Source organism: Camelus ferus, chromosome 9 (genome assembly GCF_009834535.1).
Source record: "Camelus ferus isolate YT-003-E chromosome 9, BCGSAC_Cfer_1.0, whole genome shotgun sequence".
In the NCBI taxonomy this organism is placed as follows: domain Eukaryota; kingdom Metazoa; phylum Chordata; class Mammalia; order Artiodactyla; family Camelidae; genus Camelus; species Camelus ferus.
The window spans coordinates 47,347,603-47,373,102 of record NC_045704.1 but is presented as its reverse complement, the minus strand read 5'-3'; the positions used below and the strand labels follow the sequence as shown (position 1 = coordinate 47,373,102).

The following is a 25,500-nucleotide window of genomic DNA, read 5'->3' as shown; positions in this document are numbered from 1 at the left end:
AAATGACAAACTCAATGTGTCCAAATGATTATTAGTATTCTTTACCAGAACAAGAACTGTACTGTCACTTATAACACTCAGATCCAATTTCAATCCCTTGAAAAGAATATCATCAAGAAATAGCCAAGCTGATTGGTCTTCTCTAGCAGGTACTTCTGCTGTTTCACCTTCTGAGGTGAGTAGCCTCAGGGACGTGGAACCAATTTTCAGCAGTGGTTTGCTATGATACTGAATACACATCTCAATACCCTCATAGATAGAAAAGGAGGGTCTGATTCATCAACACTTTCCTTTAGGTCAGCGAACACTCGGAACAATTAGACTGTTTATAAAGCCTTGGTACATGGAATAGTGCAAAGTCATTTTAAGAAATATATTGAATATGTGAACTTTTCCAAATTGTCATCAACTGTTATGACAAGCTATTAAAGAAACTATTGTAGAAGACTGAAGGAGCAGCTGATTTCAAAACAGTAAATCAAATCTTGGTCAAGAGCACTGATGAAAAGAGAACAGGATTCTTGCTGTGTTTACGAGTGGCTCAAGACAGCTTTAATACACATCAATCACAGGTAGGCAGCGTGCTCTGGTCCGTGCCCCTGACTCTCAGTGTGACCTTTTGTGAGTCACCAGAAGGCTTTCAGGCTCGGTTACTCAGCTGAAAACAAAGCCGAGGAGCAGAAACCTCAGTGGAAAACAGGCACTGCATCGCTAATGAGATATCCCGGGGAAATGAATTCTTCACCTCTACAACCCGCTCTCCGTAACACTCCCCACTCTAGACCGCCATGTCCCACGCTTTCAAGAGAAGATGGACAAAGTGAAGTGTTTTAGGCACATACTAAGCTTTAGAAGCATTTATTAGGAAAAATTTACTGTTCTTACTTAAAATAGAAAAGCCATGGAGAAAGAAATGGTCATGCTATCTTGCTTTAGAAATTAGAGCCCTAACTTTGGGTTTAAAATCTCTCAGTTGGCTATAGTTTGCTTAGAGATTTGGGAGGGCTAGCCAAGGAATCTCACCCTTTCAGTTGGCTCTAAACAGTTTATGGCTGTATAACTAGTACTATGAAATATTTCCACCCCCTCTAGGCAAAAACCATTCATTATTGTGAAACTTTCTGCTAAAAGCATAAGATTAGAGTTGCATGAACATGTCACAGTATGACTGTGGGTGATACAAAGTTTGGAACAGAATAGCCAGGACAGCAGCTTCTTAGGAGGGTAGTAAAACAGACTGAGGGTGGGCCTGGGGCTGGGAAATGTCATCCTCCACAGCTTAATGGAGCAGCCGGCCACCTGTGGAAGAAGGAAGCTCAGGAGGAAGATGTGGCCAAAAGAACCTCTGGCCCTGGAGAATGAGGCTGCACTTTCACTTTTAAGATGGTTGGTCCCCTGGGGTTGCAGTACACATACACACACACATACACACAAACACACAAGTGTCTGTCTGGCACATATGTATCTCCTTTCTGAAGCTAGCCCCCTTGGAAAGGTTACACATGGCTGAACACCACTGAATTAGTCAGTCTATTTAGTGGCCTGTAAGAAAAGCTGACAATATCACAGCTCCAAGGCAGGCTGCCACCTCGGAGCCTCAATCGTAACTAATGGAGGTTTAAAAGGGAGATCAGAAAATATCATGCAGATAAAATACAGAGATAGGAGAAAAGACCATAACCTCAATCTGCAAAATGTAATAGCTTTGTCAAAATAAAAGCCAAAGCTAAACTCTCCTGCTGCTGTACACCTCCCAGCTCGAGGGAACTGTTCAAGCAGAGAGGCATTTTCTATTAGCACAAACTCCGAATGCAGCAGGGAGAGACTCAGCCATAATATCTGCACAACGGCCCCTCCATGCAAACACCATTCCAGTAATGGGAAATTTTAATGATGTAAAGCAGCAAGGTCACACGATATGTCCAGGCAGCCCTTGGAAAGACACTGCCTCGGCAGATATTACAGAGGAGAGCTCAGAATTGCTCCTGGTTCATTAGGTTTTGCCTGAGGGTTTTTTTTCTTCCACTATTAACTACAAACAAGGCTGAGGTTCTTGTTACTCAGTTCATTGTATGCAATGTAAAGAGGTGAAGGGCAGGGTTTGTAAATATGGGAAGGCAGACAGCTTAGACGTGTTTTTACAATACTTGAAATATTCTCTCTGAGTCACCTTAAATATGAAAATTGCAAAAGCCTTATCAATGTTGCAGTGTTTTTTTTTCCTACCAGAAGAACTTTTTATCTACTTGGGTATAGATAAAGGTACTATATGCACATAAATATACACACATGGGGTGGATTGATTCCCTCCCCTCCATCCAGCACCACCACATCTTCTTACAGTTTGCCTCCTTCTCCCAGCTTTATGACCCCATTGAGATCGCTCTTACTGTTTCCTTCCTTGTTACATTTTGATATTTCAAAGCATGGCCTGGATCTCACTCCCATCTCCCCACTCCACATTATTAATGAATTGGAAAGCAGACATCATTAGTTTTCGGAGACCATTTCTTTTAAAATTTACAGACCCCTTCATCTGAATCCCCAGAGACAGTCTGCTGTTCTCATCTTAGAATCTTATTAGCATCATATCTTCTGTATCCTGCCATGCAAACTGCATGGCTATGCACTTTCTAGCACTTGACCCTTTTGCGGATGGAATTAATTTACTCTTTGAAGATGCAGCAGCATGCTGTTGTGCTTGTTAAAGAAAGAAAAGCCAAGCAAGGAGATAGCAAAGCAAGGAAAGAAAATTCTTGGTCTAAAAGCAAGCTCTTGTAAGGGAAGTTAGGTGGAGATTGAGCAGGAGAAACTAATAGCTATAACTATTCATAGAAAAAGGCAAATCAGCTGATTAGCAGGGATCACTGAGAATTTCTGCATCCAACTATAACAAGCATTGGAAAAGCTCCCTGGTATGAAACAGATTACAGGAATTAGTTTATACTAGAACCTTTCATTTTTAGACACCTCTTTGGTTTAATATGGCCCAGGTCAGCATTAGAAGACAAGTCAAGTAACTATTTCTGATTTGGTCAGACACCTAACCTAAGTCCTGAAAATGTTCAGACTCTTTTATTCATTACTCACTGTGTGCTGGGTATTGTTCTAGGCACAGGAGACATAATAGTGAGTAGTACAAGATTCCTTCATTGGCAGAACTTATTTTCTACTGGAGGAGTAAAACACAGAAAGTAAACAGACAATTAAAAATATAACTTCAGGTAGCTATAAGTGTTATGAAGGAAAATTTAGCCACTTAAAAGAATAGCGAGTGTTAAGTGGAATTATTTGAAACAAGGTGATCTGTTACAGAATTGACATTCAAGCTGGGACATTAATGATGTAAAAGAGCAAGCCCTCTAAAGATCTTGGGAACTAGTGTTCCAGACAGAATGTAAAAGCCTTGAGACCAGAACAAGTTGGCATATTAAAAAAAATTAAATACAGCTGATGTGGCTAGAGTGGAGTGACAGAGTAGTAGGACAAATAAGCAGTGACCGGGAAAATAGATTCTTAAAGGCCATGATAAGGAGTCTTAATTTTATCCTAACCATTATGGAAAAAATCTAAGGTCATATATTTATGCTTTAAGATAAGTCCTACTGTTTTGTAAAGAGTAAACTCAAGGGTAGAAATAGGAAGGCAGAATGAAAGCAAGGAAACCAGATAGAAGGTTACGTCAGAAGTCTAAACAAGAAATTACTATGGTGTCTTAAACTTAAGGTGATAGCAGTGGAGGTGGTGAGAGGTGGAGGGATTCAGGATGTATTTTGAAGAGATTATCTATCTATCTATCTATCTATCTATCTATCTATCTATCTATCTATCTATCTATCTATCTATCTCTATATATAACTTGTTGAAGAATTGGATGAGGAAGTGAATGATGATGTCTTTAACTGAGTGCCAGCTGACTGAAGTGGGAACAGACTAAAGTTGAAATTAAAAGCTTCATACTGGCCAGGTTAAGTGTGAAATGACCACTAAATATTCAAGAGTAAATAATGCGGGGCTCATAGAAGAGATCTGAAATTAAGAGAGTAAACATTTTGTAATTATGAACTCATAAATATCATTTCAAGCCATGTAACTGGATGAGATCATCACAGGAGTGAGCTTAGACAGAGAAAAGCCCCAAAGATGGCTTTGAGACATTCCAGAAAACAGGAGTCAGAAAGAGGAAAAGGAGGCATAAAGTGAGACTGAAAAAGAGTAACCAGTGTTATAGAAGAACCCAGAAAATACCACCAAAAACAAAAACAACAAAAAGACATTTGAGAAAGGAAGGAGTAATCAACTGTATAAAATGCCACTAACAGTGAAATAAGAACTTAGAATTGGTTATTTGATGTGGCAGATGGAAGTCATTGGTCACTTTGACAAAAGAGTTTCAGTGGAGTGGTAAGGACAAAAACTTGACTGAAGTGACTTACAAACAAAATAGGGGATGGTGGTGAAAAAAACTGAGTAACTACAGAAAACTTTACTGATGAGTTTTCTCAGAAAGAAGAGCAGAGAAATGGAGTGGTAGCTGGAGGGTTATAGCGGGATAAAGGAAGGTTTTTAGAACTGTTGACCATATCTAGAAAAACATTCTCATGATAGTAGTTGAAAATCAGGATTAGAATGCTTTATCTTTTATAATTGTATATTTAATTGAACTATTCTTTTGCACTATTGAAACCATAATTCTGTTCTCATTTAAAGTATTTTTAATAGGAAACACTTTTCAGAATTTATGAGGCATTATTTATTCGCTTGGATTCTAACTGTAGCCAGATGCTATCAAGCTTTTAATCATTTAAATTGGTTTATTTTCCTTTTATTATCCTATTGCACATTGAGTAATCACTTAGCAAGAAGGACCAAATGCTAGAAGTGCCTAGTAACTTTGAATATGATGAAATGTGACACAGATTTAAATTAATCCTTTGAATGGTAATGATGTACTCCTTCATAATATGGAAAGGAATAAACTTACTAAGACTATTCTTGCTTGTTATTATTATTTTTCCATCTTCATTCCTGCTATCACTCTAGTTTAGAGCTTTAGAAAGTCCTGTGTATTACGCCAACATTCTTTCCATCTGACTTTCCCTTTCTTAAATTTATTTTCCTCTCTAATCTGTTCTTTGCCATTTTAGACTAATATTTTTAAAAGACTACTTTAATCTCTAAAATCCTCCTCAAAAATCCTCAAGGCTTGCTGAATTAAAAAAAATTCTCTGTTAGATTTATACACTGGCCCTAGACAATCTTGTAATTTTATTTCCCATTAACAGTTTCTATTCTAGTGCATTTCCACACAGCCATAGGTATAGACCCTGACTTCTTAGAGGCTTACTCTTCTACATTCATTCATAACAGATTTGATTAAGGTTCTTATTTTTACCCCACACTATAACAACTACTTTATAACAAGTTTCACTGTCTCCACTCACTTACCACTTTAGTCCAGGGGCTATAAAACTGCTAGGGAAATTTCCTAAATCATAAAATCCGTTATGCTTTGCCCCATTGTAACAAGGGAGAAAAAAAGCAGATAAAATTAAAATAATACTAATGTAAGAGACTGTTAAATAGTGGTGGATGCAAGATACTCTTGAACTTATTTCAAATGTAAGTGACAACAACAGCAAAAAAACCCAAACAAACAAACAAACAAAAAAAACCCTTCAAAGGTAAGCAGCCAAAGAAAAGTCTGTGAAAAATGGAGAGATTTTGTGGGGTCAAGAGGAAATCAATCAAGCTATTAGCAATATTGAAGGCTGATGGGGGCATACTGGAGTCTGGAGAAGCCGCATACACTTCACTAGCTTATTTGAGATAATAATTCTTCCTCCACCCCAAATTTTGCTAAAGGAGCAATAGTGAAGGCAGGGCTTAAAATAATAAAGAATTTGAATAATCTTTTATATTCTTGAGATGTCTGGGGCCTAGAACCTTAGTGTAGCTAAATACAAAGATGAATGGAAATTAGCTGAAACTGTAGGCCAAACCCCTCTAAACACAATACTGAAAAGATAAAATTAGTTTCTCAGTGGAGGCAGCCTAGGAGATTGAGCATTGAACTATCCAAGATGAAATTAATCTTTATTAAAGCTGTAGCTCAGTCACAGATTGACTTGACTTCTTACAAAGTTTGAATTATCACTTATTCACCTTAGATGCATAGAAAGAGTTCACCTTTTTGGGGAAAAACCTAAATGAAACAAAACAAAATATACTGCAGTGTCTATCCTTCTATGCACAATGCCTGGCATGTAAGAAAATATCATGAGACATGTAAAGAATCAAGAAAATATGATGCATGATCAAGAGAAAAAAAAAAGAAGTAGATCCATAGATGCTTCAGATAGCGTAATCAGAAGACCAGGACTTTAAAACTAATGTAAACATGTTCAAACATTTAGACACCAAGATGGGCAGAACTCATGAACAGAAAGGGAATTCTAATGGAGAAAAGAAAAAAAGATTTTAAAAAACTGAATGGAATATCAGTGATTCATGAACACTATCAAGCAGTCTAATACATATGTAATTGAAGTTCAAGAAAGGAAACAATGGTAAGAATTATGGCTGACTTTTCATAAAAAACAATAGAAACCAGGAAAAATGAAATGATATTTTTAAAATGCTGAAAAAAGAAAATTATCAATCTAGAATTCTACAGCCAGTGAAAATATCCTTTAAATTGGGGGCAAAATAAAGACATTTTCAGATTAAAAAAAACTCTGAGGCAATCTGTCGATACCAAACCTACACTATAAAAAATACTAAAGAAAGTTCATCAGGTCAAAATAAAATGATACTAAACAGAAACTTCAAATTATAGGGAGGAATGAAAAACAGTAGAAATAATAAAAAAAAGTATATAAATATAAAATAATATTTTTCTAATTCTTTTAACAGACAATTGGTGGTTAAAGCAAAAATAGCAATATTTTAGTGTAAAGTTTATAAAGTATGCAATGGTAAGATATATGATAAAACTAGCTCAAAGTACGGAAGATGACAGATGGAATTATAATGTTGATGGTTCTTAATTTATATATGAATGAGTATAATAATAATTCAAGAGAGATTGTAATAAGTTAAGAATGTATATTGTAGTCCATAGTGTAACCAATGAGGGAAAAAAAAGAAGTCATATAGTTTAAAAACCAGCAGAAAAGATAAAACAGTATACCTAAACATTCTTAATCCAAAAGATTTTAGAAATGGAGGATGAAAGGAAGAAAGAACAGATGGAACAAATAGAAAACAAATAGAAGTATGGTAAACATAAACTCAACCAATCAATATTAACATTAAGTATAAATAGGATAAATGTTCCAATTAAAAGGCAAAGATGTTAGAATAAATGAGTTAAGTAATGTTGCAGGATATAAAATCAATATACAAATATCAATTACACATCTAAGTACAAGCAACAATCAGAATTTGAACTTAAAGATAAAAAGTATCTACAATAGCATTGAAAACATGAAATACTTAGGAATAAATCTGACAAAAGATGTATAAGACTTGTGCAATGAAAACTATAAAACATTGCTGAGAGTTTAAAGAAGGCCTAAATAAATGAGAGCTATAGCATGTTTATGAATCAGAAGATTCAATGTCGTTAACATGTCAATTTATCAATAGAATCAATGCAATCCCACTCAAAATCCCAGGAGGCTTTTGTTTTTTTCTTGGTAGAAATTGACAAGTCTTAAATTCATACAGAAATGCAAAGGACCTCAAATTGCTAAATAACTTCAAAAAAGGACAAATTTGGAAGACTAAAACTGCCAGTTTTCAAGACACATATTAAACCTATAGTAATCAAGATGGTGTAGTATTGTCAATAAGGACAAATAGATCAATGGATTACTATATTTTAGGAAATATAATAGAGATATGTAGTAGAGAGCTCACATATAAATGGACTATTGATTATCAACAAAGGTGTAAATACAATCTGATGGAAAAATATTGTCTTCTTTGACAAATGATCCTAGAACTAGATATGCACGTGCAAACACATGAACTGTGATTCATATCTTGCACAATCCACAAAAAGTAACTTAAAATATATTATAGACCTAAATGTAAACTCTAGAACTTAAAAAGTTCTGTAAGAAATCATAGGAGAAAAAAATTCTTTATATGTTGGGCAAGGCAAAGATTTCTCAGTATGACACAAAAATCATGAACCATAAAATCAAAAACTGATTAAGTGGATGTTATCAAAATAAGAAGGTCTGCTTTTCTGAGACTTTTTAAAAAAAGAAAATCCATAGATTGGGAGAAAAAAATTTGGGAATCATTTATTAGATAAAACTTTAATAAAGATTATATAAAAACACTTGAAAAGTCAGTAATAAACAAAAAAGCAAATTTTGTTATGTTCAAAATATTTGAACAGATATTTCATCAAAGAAGATACAGCACATGAAAAGATGCTCAAATTATTAGTCATTAGGGAAATATAAATAACAACCACAATAAAATGCTATTTCACAACAGCTAGAATGGTTATCATAAATAAGGTAGGCTTTAATAAATAAGATAGACAATAATAATTGGTGAAAAGAATGTGGAGAAATGGGAACCCTCATAGACTACTGCTGGGAATGTAAAAGGGTGCAGCCATTTTGAAAAATAGTTTGACAATTTTTTAAAAGTTAAACACAAAGTTACCATACAATTCATCAATTGCACTCCTAGGTTTCTACCTAAAAGGAAAAAAAAATTCACACAAAGATTTGCATATGGTTATTCATATCAGCATAATTCATAATTGGCCAAAATGGAAAATAACCTAAATTTCCATCAACCTGTGAAAGGATAGACAAAATGTAGTGTATCTATACAACTGATTGCTATTTATCAATAAAAGGGAACAGACTATTGACACATGCTATGACAGGATGAACCTCAAAAACATTATGCTAAGTGAAAGAAACAAGATACATAGCAACAGATTGTATAATTCTATTTATATGTAATATAAAGAAAAGAAAAATTTATAGGCACAGAAAGGAGATTATTCATTGTGGCTGGAAATGGAAACAGGGGTTAACAGTAAATGAACATGAGGGATCTTATTAGGAGGATGAAAGTGTTCTAAAACTGATTTATGGTAATTATTGCACTACTCAAATCTATTAAAAATCACTGAATTGTACATTTGAAATGGGTGAATTTTATGATATGTAAAATACATTCCAGTGAAGTTGTTTTTTAAAAGAATAATGAAATATCACTATATGTCTATTAGAGAATAATGAAATATCACTATATATCTATTAGATATCTAAAATTAAAAAGACCAAGCATTGATGAGATGTTGAGGAACTGGAACAATCAGACATTGCTGGTAGAAATGCAGACTGTAATGACTTCAAAAGAGTCTGGATGTTTTTTCAAAAGTTAAACATACACCTACCATATGATTCTCCAAGAGAAATGAAAGCATATTTCATTTCATTTTGTAGATAAGTTGGTATTTATTAAGAGAAATAAAAGCATGTGTTTGTATAATGAATTGCATACAAATATTCATAGCAGCTTTATTTGTAATAGCCAAAATTTGAAATAATTCAAAAGTCCACCATTAAGTGAATAGATACACAAAGTGTAGTATATGAAATAGAATATCACTTGGGAGTAAAAATTTATGAATTATTGATATATGAAACATCAATAGATCTCAAAATAATGATGTTGAGTGAAAAAAGCCAGACAAAAAAGAATATACTGCATTACTCCATTTATATAAAATTCTAGAAAATTGAAATTAATCTATAGTTACAGAAAAAAAATCAGTAATTGCCTCAGGATGAAAAGAGGAAGAATGAGGGAACTATAAAGGGGCAGAAATAAACTCTTGCAGTGATGAATATGTTTATTATTAATGAAGAATTGAACATAAAAATAGTATACTTAATGAATCAAAATTCTGTTTTTGGAAAAAATAATACTGAGAAAATCACTAACTAAACTTATCACAAAAAAGAAAGCACAGATATACAATATAATAAATGAGAAGAGTAAAAAAAATTAAAACAAGAAATTAAAGTAAAAGCTCATGAGACAATTTTGCAGGTCTCAATACAAATAAATTTTAAAAACCTAGATGAAATGAATAATTGCTTAGACATATATTACCAAAATTAATTCTAGTAGTTAGAACTTTTAAAGAGACCAAGTTTCCTAGAAGAAATAGTGTATGTTATTAAGAAACCACTTCATAAAAAAAGCACCAGGCCGAGTTGTTTCCTATAGGAATTCTACCAGTCTTTCCAAGACCAAGATGTTCACTGTGCTCTGTAAATTATCAGACAGTTCTGAAAGGAAGGAAAATTTCCTAACTCCTCTTATGAAGGAAATATAACTTTGATATTTAAATTTAGAGAAAAAACAATACAAAGAAAGAGAAAGAGAACTATAGTCTTGTATCCATATCCTAAATACTGATTCAAAAATTCTAAACTAAATATTAACAAACAGAATCCAACACCATATTAACCACATTAAGAAAATAATACACTATGACCAAGTGAGATTTATTCCAGGAATGCAAGGTTGGTTAAATACTTTAAAACCCATTAATATCATATACCATATTAATAAATCTAAGGAAAAAGGTCATATATATGCTGACAAAGTCTTTGACAAAATTCAAAGCAAGTTCATGATAAAAATGCCTAAGAAAACAGGAACTGTGGAATATTTTACAACCATGATAAAATTTACAGACCTTAAAGTCAGAATCATGTAATGGGGAAACACTAGAGACATTTTTAGTAAGATCAGGAACAAAGTAAGACGGCTGCTATTTTCACTACGATTCATTACTGTACTAGAGATATTAACCAATGCAGTTAGATAAGAAAAATCAATCAGAGGCAAGGGAATAGATAAAGAAGAAGTAAAATTATCTCTATTTGCAAATGATAGGATATCATATTTGGACAATCTCAGAAAAACAAATGTAAAACTAACTGAAACAATAATTCAGTAGGATAGCAAGATTTAAAATTAACATATAAAAATCATAAGCCCTTTATATGTATAAATAATATGTAGAGGTCATAATAGTAGAAACTCCCTATTTACAATGTAAATAAAGAATATATATATAAGCACCTATAAATAAGTTTAATAATAAATGTGTAAAATTTTTAGGGAAAAATGTTAAAAACATTAAAAAGAAAAGAAAATTTTATCAATGGAAAGACATCACTTGTTCTTGAACACCCAACTCAACATTATAGAGATGTCAGTTTTCCCTAAGTTGATTTATAAACTAAACACAATTACAATAAAAAAGTATCAGCAAGCTATTTTGCTGTATCAAGCTATTACTGATACTAAATTTCATATATAAAAACAAACTTGCAAGAATAGCTCTGAAATAACTGAAAGCAAAAAATTATGAGAGAGTACTTACCTTACAGGGTATTAAAAATTACTACAGCATTTGTCAACTTCCATAATTTGGGTTTTTATATGAATTGCATTGAATTTACAGGCCAATTTGTGGAGAATTTATATCTTTACAATATTAAGCCTTTCCAATATACAAACATGATGTATATGTATTCATTATTTAAGACTTTTAAAAATTGTTTTTTCAATAAGGTTTTTTAATATTCTCCTTGAAATGTCTTTAAATATATTTTAGTTTTATTCCAAGGTATAATTTCTGTTATTGTAAATAAACATTTTTCTAAAATTATATTTTGTAATAATTTATTGCTGATGTATAGAAATGTGATTGACATTTTGCTTATTAAATGTGTATCCAGTAATCTGTACTCTCTTACCAGCTTTAAAAATTTGTTAGACTTGCTTGGCATTTCTATGTGAAAAGTCATATCATTTGCTACTTATTTATTTCCAATCCATACCTTTCACTTGTTTGCTCATCTTCTCATCTTTTGAACACATACATTTGAATTAATAGAGTATGTAACTAATCACTCTCTCTTTACAAATAAAAGGACTGAACTCCTTTTTTCATGTTATTACTTTTTAGTATTTTAGTTCCTTTTTGTACCTCTCAAAATACATTTATTTTTATTATCTTTTTTATCTTATATATATTATTTTTATTATTATCTCATATAATTGGTGACTATTTAGATTTACCTGTATGTTTGTCATTTTCTTTATCTGTCATTGTTTCTTCCCTTCCCCACTTTGTTTCTGGGCTCAACTTCCTTCCTCCTGAAGAATATTCTTTAACTTTTTCCCAGTGAAGGAATGTAAATGATAAACTCCAAGTTTTCATTTGTCTGAAATGTCATCTTTAAAATTCTTACTCTTAAATAAAAATTTACAAGGGCATAGAATTATAGATTAATAGGTTTTTTCCTTGCAGCATTAAGACATTATTACACCATTGCCCTCTATTTTCTGTTGTTGCTGTTGAGAAATCTACTGTAGATACTATTATTCTTTTTCAGTGATTTTTAAAAATTTTTCTAATTTCTTAAAATTTTCTTTGTCTTTGGTATCCTGAAGTTTCAGTGCAGAGTATCTTGGAATGGGTTATAAAACTCTGGTTTTCTTACGCTACCTGAATCTGAAGACTAATGCTTTTCATCTGTTCTGAGGGGAGCTTAACCTTGCTATTTACTATGTTTAATGACCGCCACTTGTTATAGATAGTTTCTTTTGGCATTATATATTGAATAGAGAGCTAATCCTCAATGATGTTTATCTGTAAAATATACTTCCAAAGAGTTTTGTGTTAGTTTTTTCCAGGGATTTTTACTGTTCCATGGCAAATGTTAATTTCTGGCTTTGGGAATTACCAGATCGTACAGGTAGTATTATTAATAATGTATCCCCCAAACTCATATATGGCAGATCATTGTTGTTATTCTCAACTTAAAAATATCTTTTTCTACACTCAGTCCAGCCCAAGGCTGACAAGCTTCCTTGTCATTTCCCTGTGTAGTGGGTATATTTTCCATTTAATTATCCTTTGAAAAATGATGTATTATTTAAGGATTTAAGGGTCCTAGCTTGACAAGAGGGAAGTGTGAAGCAAGTGATGTCTTAGTTCTAACTCCTCAGCTTATGTAGGCTCACAGCTTCATGTTCAGTTTACTCAAGCTTCTAGATTTCCAAGACCAACAACCTCCATCTCACACCAGATCCAACTGCCTGGGGCAACCACAGGCTCAATTCACGTGTTTATCACTCTGGGTAGAAGTTTCTAGCTTATCTATGAACTCTGTATATTTTTATCATTTTTCTGAAAAGTAAACTGTATATTCCAAAGGAAATGTATTCTATTTTAATTAGCATTTCCAGATGATTATAGCAGGACCGTTTCTATGTGATCTATTGTCAGATTCAGAAATCCCCTCAGCCTGTGGTTATTCTCTACTACTTCCAAACCCAAATCCTCTGCTCTGGTCAGGCTTTTCATCTTTTTAGTCCATTAACATTTATTTAATACTTCTTTAATATTTCTGTGTTTTTGCTCATGCTATTTTGCTGACCAGGAATGTCTACCCTTCCCAAATTCTAGTCTTTAAAAGTCAGCTCCTCCATGATGTTTCTTTTCCTCCAGTCATCATTGACTTCCTTCTCCTCCAAATTCTCCTAGAATTATAGTCTGTACTTAGTCCTGAGTCACATGTGATCTTCTATTATTTGCTTTTATTTCTTTTGTCTTATTTTACACACTCAATTTCAGGAAATTTTATTTGAAGAAATATGATAAACTTGTGCTTATTAAATCACCAAAAGACCTAAGATATTTGATGTATTATTTCTTTAATGTGTTCATTATAATTAAAAACAATATAGCAAACCTATAATTTGTGCAGACCTCTACTTTGACAAATTATAAGTGAAGGATTTTTTTTCTATTAAAAAAATCAAAATAATTTTCTGTACTAAATCAAAAGCAAATGTTATGCCATACATTTCTACTGAATAAAATTCTGCCATCAAATTCCATTTGTGACTCTTTATAGTAATTTTATAGTTATACTACTCTTTATAGTATTATTATTATCCTTTCAGAGGAAAGTCTACATTACTTTATAGGGGGAAATTACAGAACTTTCACCTTTTTAAAAAAATTCTGAAATCAGCAAAACATGTGAGAGAGAGAAAAGCTAAATAAAAATGCAATATACAGTTATGTTGTGTATGATGTCTCCTTAGATGACTGATACACTAGCAAGTTTACATTGTAGAGATGCCCTGTAAGATTTTTTTACTCTTGTAAAACTTAAAACCTGGAAATTACCAATCATTGCATTTATTTTATTGGAAATTCCTTAAATTTTTATATAATTTGCCATATCCAGTAATATACTTATTGGTGATATAATATCATCTTCTAAAATGAGGATTCTTAAATAAAAGTTAAGTTGTGTTGTCCCCATAGCACCAGAACATTCCCACTTTTCTATAATCCACACTAAGATTTGCAGTTGGACTCCTTCCTAGAGGATTAATCAGCTTTGGAACAGCCAGTGCTTATGCCAGATACAGACTGGCAGGAAGCTGATGAGGCAGCACAATGAATGATCTACCATAAAGGCCATGGGCAAGAGGTGGCCATTAGTCTAGAGCTCAGTAATGCACTCTTCAAGTACATTACTCACCAATCCATCAGGCAACCTGCTACAGGACGAAGAGATTCCAGCACTTTAAAATCTGTAATGCAATGGCTGCCAGCCTGCTCTACATGCCCTAGGTTACAAGGGCATAGTAGTGTGGGAGGAAGGCAATTCATTTGGTGTCATAGCCAGTATTTTTTCTATTCTTTCTTCTGTGTGTACTTAAGAAATGGGCCTTCCATTAGTCACAGATTAATAGTGGAGAGAATGCGCTGATGTCTCTATTAGCATTAACTATCGACAGATACTTTCCTACTGCCTAATTGGCAAAATTTTCATTAGCTAAAATGAGAAAAACTTGTATAGGAAAATACTTGTTATTTTTCATTTAAAATACAGCTACATAAATGTTAACTAAAACAGACTATCAAAACAAATGCTACTTAGTAAATAAAAGCCACTTAAAATTAAATATGGCAAAACTTGGCTGTAAATCAAGAGTGGTATTTTTTTTATTCAGGGAGTATTTACCATATTTAAAGTCTCTCTATGCATATGCTATAATTATAATTGCAAGTGAGGATTCAGACAGAGAAAGTGATGTTTACTACTAATAAAAATTTTGCCATTTGTAATTAACAAAGATATGCAATTAAAAAAAAAAAACTAGTACCAGTCAAAGAGAGAGGTAATAGGTCTAATTTACTTTAAGTATTATTTGGTAGTCTTTTTATTTATCCTGATATTGGTCTCTACCCCCAATCTAGTGGGGTATACATATACACAATAAATTTATATTAAGCCATATGATAACAGCTGACATTCAATCATTTTTTTAATTAAGATTTTTATTTATGTTTTACATATGTTTACATTGAAAGTTTATGTTGAAACCCACCCCCTCAGAAAAAGAAAAAAAAAGAAAGTTTATGTTGGTAATCGGTGTCTTTTCCTGGGAAATCACTGAATGACTTAAACACTCAGGCATGCCACAGCCTCTCAAGTATGTATCACTCATTTATTTGTTCATTCAAGAAACATTGAGTACAACCATTCTTGACCTATAAAAATGATGATTTAATATGGTTTAGCATAACACAATTAATAAGTGTTATTAAAAATGTATGTAAAATGCTATAAAAGCACAGATGACTGAATCATTAATTCTGTCTGAGCAAGCCTAGGGGGAGGATGGGATTCATGGGAGTTTTTTTTTTTAAATGGAGAAAATATTTGAGCTACATTAAAAAGATAAGCAAGAGATTTTCAGATAGACAAAGAGGAAACAGCCTTCCAGGGAGATAGAACAGAACAAGAAAAGAGATGGAGAAGTGGGTAGCATTTATGATTTAGGTTTAAAAGGTTGGTGTTTCCCCAGTCTTTTTATAGATTGGTAATCTATAACCTATAACAAGATTGGAATTATTTTTATTTTTTCTATCCTTTTGTATCCTTTATATCCTGAGTGCATTTTGGATATTTATCAACACCCCAAATACTAGGAAAACTATAATAGGTTTCAATGTAACAGTATTTTCCCCTTGAGCATTCAGTTTATGATGATGAGATAGAAAAATGCATATAATTATGCCTAGGAGCATAAGAGGTAGTAGCTAAGCCTTGAGTATTACAGACAGGCTGGCTGTGGGTTCCAATATCAGCTCCATTACTTAGTAATAGTGGGACATGGGTAAGTTAATTAGCCTCTCTGTGCCTCATTTTCTTCTTTTATAAAATGCCTATAACAATAGTATCTTTTATCTCCATGCTAGCACTTGTTTATTCACATTTTTAGGAAAAAAAGTGATTTTATACTCTTACTTTGTATCTGTAGAATGTAAAACATTAAAAGAAAAAATTTTGACATTTTTTCCTTCAAGTAAAAATGTCCTATTTTCAACAAAATCAGACAAGTTAGAGCTCTCAAGTAGAAAATTTGCTTTTTGAAATTTCTGGGCTACATCAACACAAGAAAATTGGCTCTTCCAATACTACATGCAGTTAAGTCAGTATTTATGATGAGCCTAGGGATTTTGTCATAGGGGGAAAAGACTTCCCACAACCGAACAACTAAATATTCTGGATAAAAGATTTACAACATCCTTTAAAATACACAGCTGAGCTCACAATAAAGTAAGACGCATCCTTAGAGGCAAAGAACTAAGCTGAAGTATGAATCCAGAGAGGTAAACATGCTAAAGCCAGCAGCTGCCCTGAGGGCATCTGCCAACTCCAAGAAACCTAGAGCTTTTTATTTGAGAAGTTGGGATGGAAACCCCAACTTTAAGTCAGAATTTTGGGAGATACTCAATGAAAGAGTGAACTAGAAATTCTTCCTTGCAAAGGAAAAATAATAAAACCTCTGATCAGTCTTGGCTATGATTGGAAGGGACAAAAACTCCCTTCTCTTAGTAATCTTAATAGCGCAACATATACTTTACAATCCAAACAGGGACTCTTCTAAGAGTGGAAGAAGGTACTCTTAATAATTACATTAAGACAACAGACATTTTAACTGGAAATGTTTTGAGCAAACCAGAATGTATGAGCACCCTAATTATAACCACAGGCAGGGTGTCATGTGGGTATTGGGATTTAAATGGGTTGAAAAATAACCAAGCTGACCAATTAAAGTAATTCTTGGTTGATACTTCTTTGTAGGCACCCAGGAGGAGAAAATGTAAATCCATTCTAGGAAAATGCATCCTCAACCCTGGCCTCAAATAATTTGCTTAGAAAAAGTCCCAGATTATGATCTCATGATGGAAAAGAAAAAGGAAAATCACAAAACCCATGAAGAGACAAGATACTATGAGCAAGATCCAACATAAATAACAAAGAGAGAAATCTGATGAAGAAATATTGTATTTCAAATACTGGAATTATGCAATTTTGAATATAAAATAAGTATGCTCAATATTTGCAAAAAATAAAGAAGGGAATAGAAATATAAGCCAGATATAAAAGAATACAAAATATGACCAAACAGAGTTTTTGGAAGAGATTCAACTGGATTGTTTATGGAAAAAATAATTAAAACTTAAAATGCACTGGACAAGTGAAACATCAGATTTGACACAGATGAAGAGAGAATTAGTGAACTAGAAAATAAAATTAAAGAAATTATCCAGAATAAAGCACAGACGGAAAATACAAAAAAAAAAATTATGGTATGAGGAGAATGAGCAGGTCTAATAACCATCTATTCATAGCTTTAACTATAATAATAAAGAAGATAAGAAAGATATTCTAAGAGATAATTACTGAGAACTTTCCAGAAATGTTGGAATACATGAATCTTCAGAATCAGGAAGTATAGTGATCCTGAAAAGAATCAATATAAAGAAATACACATATATACTTCACCAGAGTGAATCTGCAAAGCACTGAATATGAAGAGATCTCAAGAACAAAGAGAATGACAATTTACCATGAAAGAAACAACACTGATACCTGACTTCTCTGCAACAATGGAAACGAGAAATCAGGGATAGAATATAGTTAAATTACTGAGAGAAAATAATTTGTAACCTAAAATTTTATTCTGAGGGAATTATCTTCAAAGGATAAGGCTAAAATAAAGACATTTTAGGCAAAAATTGAGAATTTATGAGCAACTGCCCCTATTGAAGAATTAATTGTTCAGAGATATATATATAGATATATAAATATATATATAGGTTTATACATGTATGTATTAAAAATGTGTTTATATTTTCAGGAAGAAGAAAAATGATGCCAGAAAAAAAGTATGTGGTGGAAGAAGAAATGACAAGCAAAAACAAACATTAAAAAAAAAAAAGAATATATTAGATACGGGTATGTCTAAATCAACACTTGTATAAAATGACAAAATTAGGTCTCTACTTCAGGCAACAGTGGAGTAAATGATTTCAGATGTCTTTCTATAGATAGCAATTATAAATTCTAGAAGATAGATTGATTTATAGGTATAAATCTAAAAGTTAAAATTATCAAGTGAAAAACTCATCACACTATACTCTTAAGACATGCATATTTCACTGTACATACATTTTAGACAAAAAAGAACTATAAAATATTAAATTCCAGTTAGTGGGCTTGCTATTTGCAGTAATATGAGTTAGCAATTTGAAGCTAGCTTCTGTGAATTCTAGGCTAAAGCAAATGAGTAAACATATTGAGGACAATCGAAGCCAGATTTCTCACTGTTAAAGAAGGGAGTTAACAAATATGGAAAGGTGGAAGACTATAATATAATATATGATATTGAATTGGAATTAGAAGTATCAGGATAAACATATTTTTTGATACTTAGAAAAATACAGATATAGGTATATATATGTTTGTAAATAAAATATATGTGTTTTAGAAATATTAAAATATATTTCCTAGCTCTGTCAGCTGAGATAGCCTAGATGCAATGATACACCAGTACCAATGAGCACACTTAGTATACAGATCTTGATTTCCAAATTCTACTGTCCACTAAAGTAATTAGGCCCCATGGGGAAAGGCTAATTTTAGACTGGAGTAGTTTGAGATAAGCCTGGAATATTTTGCTCTAGCAAGTGAGGAAGTTCTCATAGGATTGTGGGAAAATATCAAAAAGACACAGGAGTATTTAAAAGAGCTCCTACTTGACAAATCTGGGAACACTTTATCAAAATAAATAACAAGAGTAATGGATTATAACCTATAGAATACAATGTGTTCATGAATCCATATTTGTCTTAATTCAGTTCATGCTGCTACAATAAATTATCACAGACTAGGTGGCTAAAACAACAAATATTTAATTTTCACAGTTCTGGAGGCTGTGAAGTCTGATATCAAGGTGCTGGCAGATCTAGTGGGTGATAAAAACTTGCTTGCTTCCTGTTTTTTGGATGTTTATGTTCTCCTTGTATCCTCACATGCTGAGAGCATAGTCTAGCTTTCTTCCTTGTCTTATGAAGATACTCAATAATCTCATCATGGGGGGTTTCACTCTTATAACCTAATTACTTCTCAAAAGCCTCACCTCCAAATACCATCCTATTGGGAATTAGGATGTCAACAGGCAAATTTGGGGTGAGGGAGCAGAAACACGCAACCCATAACAATATTGATACAAACAGACAAACAAAAGAGATAGGGGAAAGATTGTCCTTACAGTAAAATGTCAACTAATAAATAGAAAAGGAATGGTAGAGTTAGATAATCATTTACAGCTGCTAAAACTAATAGGTGAAAGTTTGGTGAGGAATAGGATGTTTACTTAGTCTCAAAGTATCTACCCATACACTATTTATTAATTACAAACAGAAAAGCTGTACTTACATAGTGGAGAGATCTAGCAGATACCACCTTAGCCAAGTGATCCAACTTATCATCTCCAATATTAGGGCAAACAAGCTTCCTGATATGATTTGCTGAGGACTCATCAGAAATTTAAAAAACAGAAACATAGATCAATGGAACAGAATAGAGAGCCCAGAAGTAAACTCACACACATATGGTCAATTAATTTATGACAAAAGAGGCAAGAATGTGCAATGGGGGAAAAGTCATTCTCTTTAACAAGTGGTGTTGGGAAAACTGGACAGCTACATGTGAAAAATGAAATTAGACCATTTTCTCACACTATATACAAAAATAAACTCAAAATGGATGAAAGACTTAAATGTTAAGACCTGAAACCATAAAACTCCTAGGAGAAAACATAAGCAGTATACTCTTTGACATCAGTCTTAGCAATATTTTTCTACATATGTCTCAGTCAAGGGAAGCAAAAGCAAAAACAAACAAATGAGACAAAATCAAACTTAAAAGCTTTTGCACAGTGAAGGAAAGCATCAACAAAATGAAAAGGCAGCCTACCAAATGGAAGAAGATATTTATTTGAAAATGATACATGTGATAAGGGGTTAACATATAAAATATAAAAGTACTCCTACAACTCAATATAAAAAATTCAATTAAATAATGGGCAGAGGAACCAAACAGATATCTTTCCAAAGAAGACTTACAGATGCCTACAGACACGAGAAGATGCTCAACATCACTAATCAGCAGGGAAATGTAAATGAAAACCATGAGATATCACCTCATATCTGTCAGAATGGCTATAATCAAGAAGGTAAGAAATAATAAGTGTTGATGTGGATGTGGGAAAAAGGAAACCTTTGTGCACTGTTGGTGGGAACTTAAATTGGTATAGCTGTTATGGAAAATAGTATGGAGGTTTCTCAAAAAGTTAAAAATAGAATGCCCATATACTTTAGCAATTCTATTCCTGGGTATTTTACTGAAGAAAACAAAAGCACCAATTAAAAAAGATATATGCATTCAACATTTGCTGCAGCAGTATTCACAATAGCCAAGATACAGAAGTGACCCAAATGTCTACTGACAGATAAAGAAAATTGGTATATACATGCAAAGGAATATTACTCAGACATGAAAATAAGTGAAATCTTGCCATTTGTGACAACATAGATGGACCTGGAGGATATTATGCTAAGTGAAATAAGTCAGATAGAGAAAAATACTGGATGTTTTCACTTATATGTGGAATCTACAAAACAAAGCAAACAAACAAATAGACTCACAAATACAGAGAACAAACTGGTGGTGGCTTAAGTTGGGAAGAGGCTGGGGAATGGGGAAAACAGGTGAAAGGGATTAAGAGGTACAAAGTACCAGTTATAAAGTAAGTAAGTCACAAGATGTAATGTACAACACAGGGAACATAGTCAATAATATTGTAATAACTTTGTATGGTGTGTAATCTCTAAAAATTTTGATCATTATGTTGTAGAAACTAATAAACTGAAACTGATATAATATTGTAAGTCAACTATACTTCAATTTAAAAACTATTTTAAGATTAAATATGATGTATGTAATGTATACACAGGTACTGATGTATAATAAACATTCAGTAAGCACTAAAAAAGAGACAAATTAGTAAAAAAAATAGTATGATAAAACATATATTAAAATAAACAACTATGCTGCATTTACCATGGGGTGGAAAAACCTCTGGGGTACCAAAACCAGAAATTATTTAAAATATTGGTGTGTCGAGAAAGAGGTTGACTTTAATGTCTGAACCAGCACTGCCCAACAGAAATTTCTACAGTGATGGAAATGTTCTTTTGGATAGTGCTGGTCTAGACATCTGCATTGTCCAATACAGTAGCCGCTAGCTATACATGGCTTTTGAGCACATGAAGTATAGTTAGTACAATCTAGGAACTGATATTGAAATTTCATTTAATTTTAGTTAATTGAAATTTCAATGGCCACATGTGGCTAATGCCTACTGGTCAACACAGGTTTAGACAACAAATCTTTCTATAAGTATGGTAGTTTTCCAATTCTTTGCTTATATATTTGGCATATAACTCAAAAGAAATTCAAAGATAGTGACACTATTATAATAAATATCTTCCTATTCCCATCTATTTACTTATGTAAACAAGTTTTACCAAGGCTTATATCAGCAAAACAACAGTATAAATAAAAATTGATTCAATCAAGTCAGCAAAACTCATATACAGACACACGAATTAATTGGGGGTAAAATTTCCCATGCAGATTAGTTTTAATAAAAATGATTTTTTTTGTTTAATAATTATTTATCAAAATTTGAGTAATATATTTAAGTTGTTTTGATCAACTGTGTACAAAAATAACTATAATGCTAATTTAATGTAAAAGAAAACTGAATGCCTAGAACAGAGATTCCCAAACTTTCTCAGTTTATGGGGCCCTAGGAATTTCAGTAGTTTTTTCCATTAATCTCCTAGGCTAGAAAAGTCTCAACACTTTAATAGTGGTAATTCAGGTCATACCCAACAGATGTCGCTGTGTTTCTCTCAAAAATTCAAAAATCCTGCAGCGCACCTGTGAGTTGACTGCAATGCCCAGGGGTGCCTCGGTGAATAGTTTGGGATCCATGGATCTAGAGCCTTTGGGGTATAGAAAATGAAACAACTGGCAAATCTGGAAAAGGATATATGGGAGTATTTTATATTCCCAAAGTTAGGAGTAGCTTTCAAGAGTCACTTAACTAACGGGAAACATATAGGACATCAAGAAGGCAGATTTTAAGAATGTAGAAAGATTGCAACTAATTTGGGGGTAAGCTAGTACTGAATGGTATGACTATCCAGGAGTTCACAAATATATTTTGAAATTTAGATTAAATATACCACAAAAGAAATAAATGAATATGCATATAGATAAACATATCAGCGCATACAACAGGGAAATATTTTTAACTGTTAGGTATGTAAAAAGCTGTGTTTAACTTAGAAAATAAACCTCTCTCAGGTCACACACCCCATTCTCCGACTTTGAAGGCTGCTTGTGGCCACATATTGGGGTGATTGAGTAGCTATTCCTTTTTAATTGTTAGGAAAACCTGCCCTGGGGAAGGTTTAAATGAATGAGAAGGGGAGAAGGGGAGAGAGAGAGAGGGAGGCTGAGAGAGAGAGAGAGAGAGCAGAAAAGTACTGTGGAGAGGGAAAGAAGTTCAGTGAATTGAAGACAATGTTAAGGAGGGTTTACAAGTAGGAAAAGGAGGGGTTAAGGGTTACCATGTGCTTCTTTGAAGCTACAATAAATGAGGATAGTTGCATTTTCCCTATTATATTTATAAATTTTCCCTATTATATTTATAAATTCTCTGACATTTTCTATAAACAGTCCCTATCTATAGTTTAAATCAGTAGTTTGTGGAAAAACAGAGAAGTTCCTCAAGAAGAGCAGGCATACAAGTGTAAAGTCATATCAAAATGAACTTGCTTCACCTTTCTCCTCTGAAGATTCAGTTGGAAGTCCACGGTCTATAACCCAGAAGAGGGCCTTCACCAGAACTTGACCATGGTGGCACCTTGATCTCAGACTCCAGCCTCCAGAACTGTGAGAAATAAATTTCTGTTGTTTATAAGCCAAAAAAAAAAAAAAAAAAAAAAAAAAAGAACTCTCTCTAGGTAAACAGATATTTATTTTTAATGAAATATTGATAGTTTATTTACCAATGGACCCATACATTTAAAGAGAAGACACCTTGATTTGCTTATTACTGCTCTACATTACAAGGGACTGTTCCATGACAAACTAAAGAAAGTTTTCCAGCATCATCAATAATTTTTAAGAGAACAGAAGTTCCACCTTTAAAAGATCTATGTGGAAATAATTTTTCCCAATCACAATGTAATAATTTGGGAAACTCAATGTTCTCTCAAATGACTTCTTTATCCAAATCCAGTGGGTTTTTTCTCACTCTGTTTTCATTTTTAAAGAAATTTATATAAGTAGCCCTTCCTTCAGTTTCTCATCGGTACAAAGGGGACAGTAATAGTCATTTCACTGAGTTATCGAAGAAGTAAAGATACTGGTTGGGCAAGGCCTGTATGATCCAGTAATATCATAAAATATAAACTATCAAAATTATTATTTCTCCACTCTCTCTCTCTCTCTCTTGCTTTGGCTTAAATGAAATACTGTCTTCAGGTTCTTAACAGCAGACTAGAAGTCCACTTTTGAAGATTTTTAGAGATGAATTCATGGCATCATGGATTATATGAGAATTTGGAGATTAAACAATTCCTTCCAACTCTCTCTGATGTGTCTGTCACTAGTTCATTTCCTATAACTCTGGGAATTTCCCAAGGTTAAGTTCCAAATTTTTCACTCCTGATACTCCCCTTGTGAAGGTTCTAGATGAGTCTTATTGTTTCGGATATTACCAAGTTTGGGCTACGATATACTCATCTACAAATACACTTACCTTCTTCCTAGTTCCCTATATACCACTGCCCACAGAGCATTTTAATTAAAAAAGTCACAACTCCTGAAACATATTGAAAAACAAGTCCATCTCCTCCAAAGACCTATCTTTACAAATTTTCTCATAATTATCAACAAACCCTTCAGTGTTTCCAGGCTCATAATCTTGGTATCATTTTCCTTTTTCCCCCCTAGTACAATTTTGACCTACAATGACAAATTCTGCTAATCCTTCTTTTGCAATAACTTTGAGATTCACTTTTCCATCAACATCATAGACCCACCCCACCCCCACCCCCAGTTCCCCATGTTGCCCCTTCCCGGCTCTGACCTAAACTCTCTCATGTGTGGATCATTACAATAGCTTATTAGGAATTCTCTTCATCATTTAACTTTTCCCTCACCAACCAAACTTTGAGAATATTTGTATAATATTATGTATTGTTCAGCCCAAGTATCCACAGTGACATCCTACTCTTTATTTTATAAAATCTTAATTAGTAAGTCCATCACTCAAAACTCATCATTGGAACTACGATTTTATTAATCACAACTTTACTTCCATAAAAAGTATTCCACTTCAGCTGCTCTACTATGTTTGCTAACAAATTTGAGTTCTTTTGCCTTCCATACTTTCAGATCTGCTATAGGTATAATACTGCCAAAAGAACGCCTTCATTACTGTGATGAGGGTGGGACATCATCAAATGAAAGGAAGAAACTTCTGCAGATGATCATTTGTCCTGCAGTCAAAAAAGGGAAATTCTGGATTGTTTTTTTTGGCTTGGTAGCCTAGAATTTAACTATACCACTGGCCTCTTTCACCTTTAGAGATTCATAGGCTTCATCCTCTTCAAAATCTAATTCAGAATTTAACTTAAGGAATCTTTCCTGTACTGACTGCAAAGGGATAAAATATGCCTTTATTCCATATCTGTGCTCTTTACTTGGATTTTTTAATATGCAGTTGTTGACACAGTATTACTGTATCAAGTGATTTTCAGTACATACTTTTCAGAACATACATGTTTATTATATGTGTACATACACGTCCAGTCATTAGAGTAGAGAACAAAATAATGTCATATTCCTTTTCATTTTCAAATTAAATGCCTCTATCCCTTTCTTCTCTCCTCAGAATGCTTGCTTTGTTAAA

At 33.1% G+C, this 25,500-nt stretch overlaps 1 protein-coding gene across 1 annotated transcript in view; it reads right to left on the bottom strand.

The window, feature by feature from the left end:
* Positions 1-25,500, bottom strand: part of PMFBP1 (polyamine modulated factor 1 binding protein 1) — a 243,370-nt gene that overhangs the window by 216,726 nt on the left and 1,144 nt on the right. Inside the window, exon 2 of the mRNA XM_014558373.2 lies at positions 23,363-23,472. The gene's annotated coding sequence lies outside the window, so the exon portion shown is untranslated. The remainder of the gene's footprint in view (positions 1-23,362; positions 23,473-25,500) is intronic.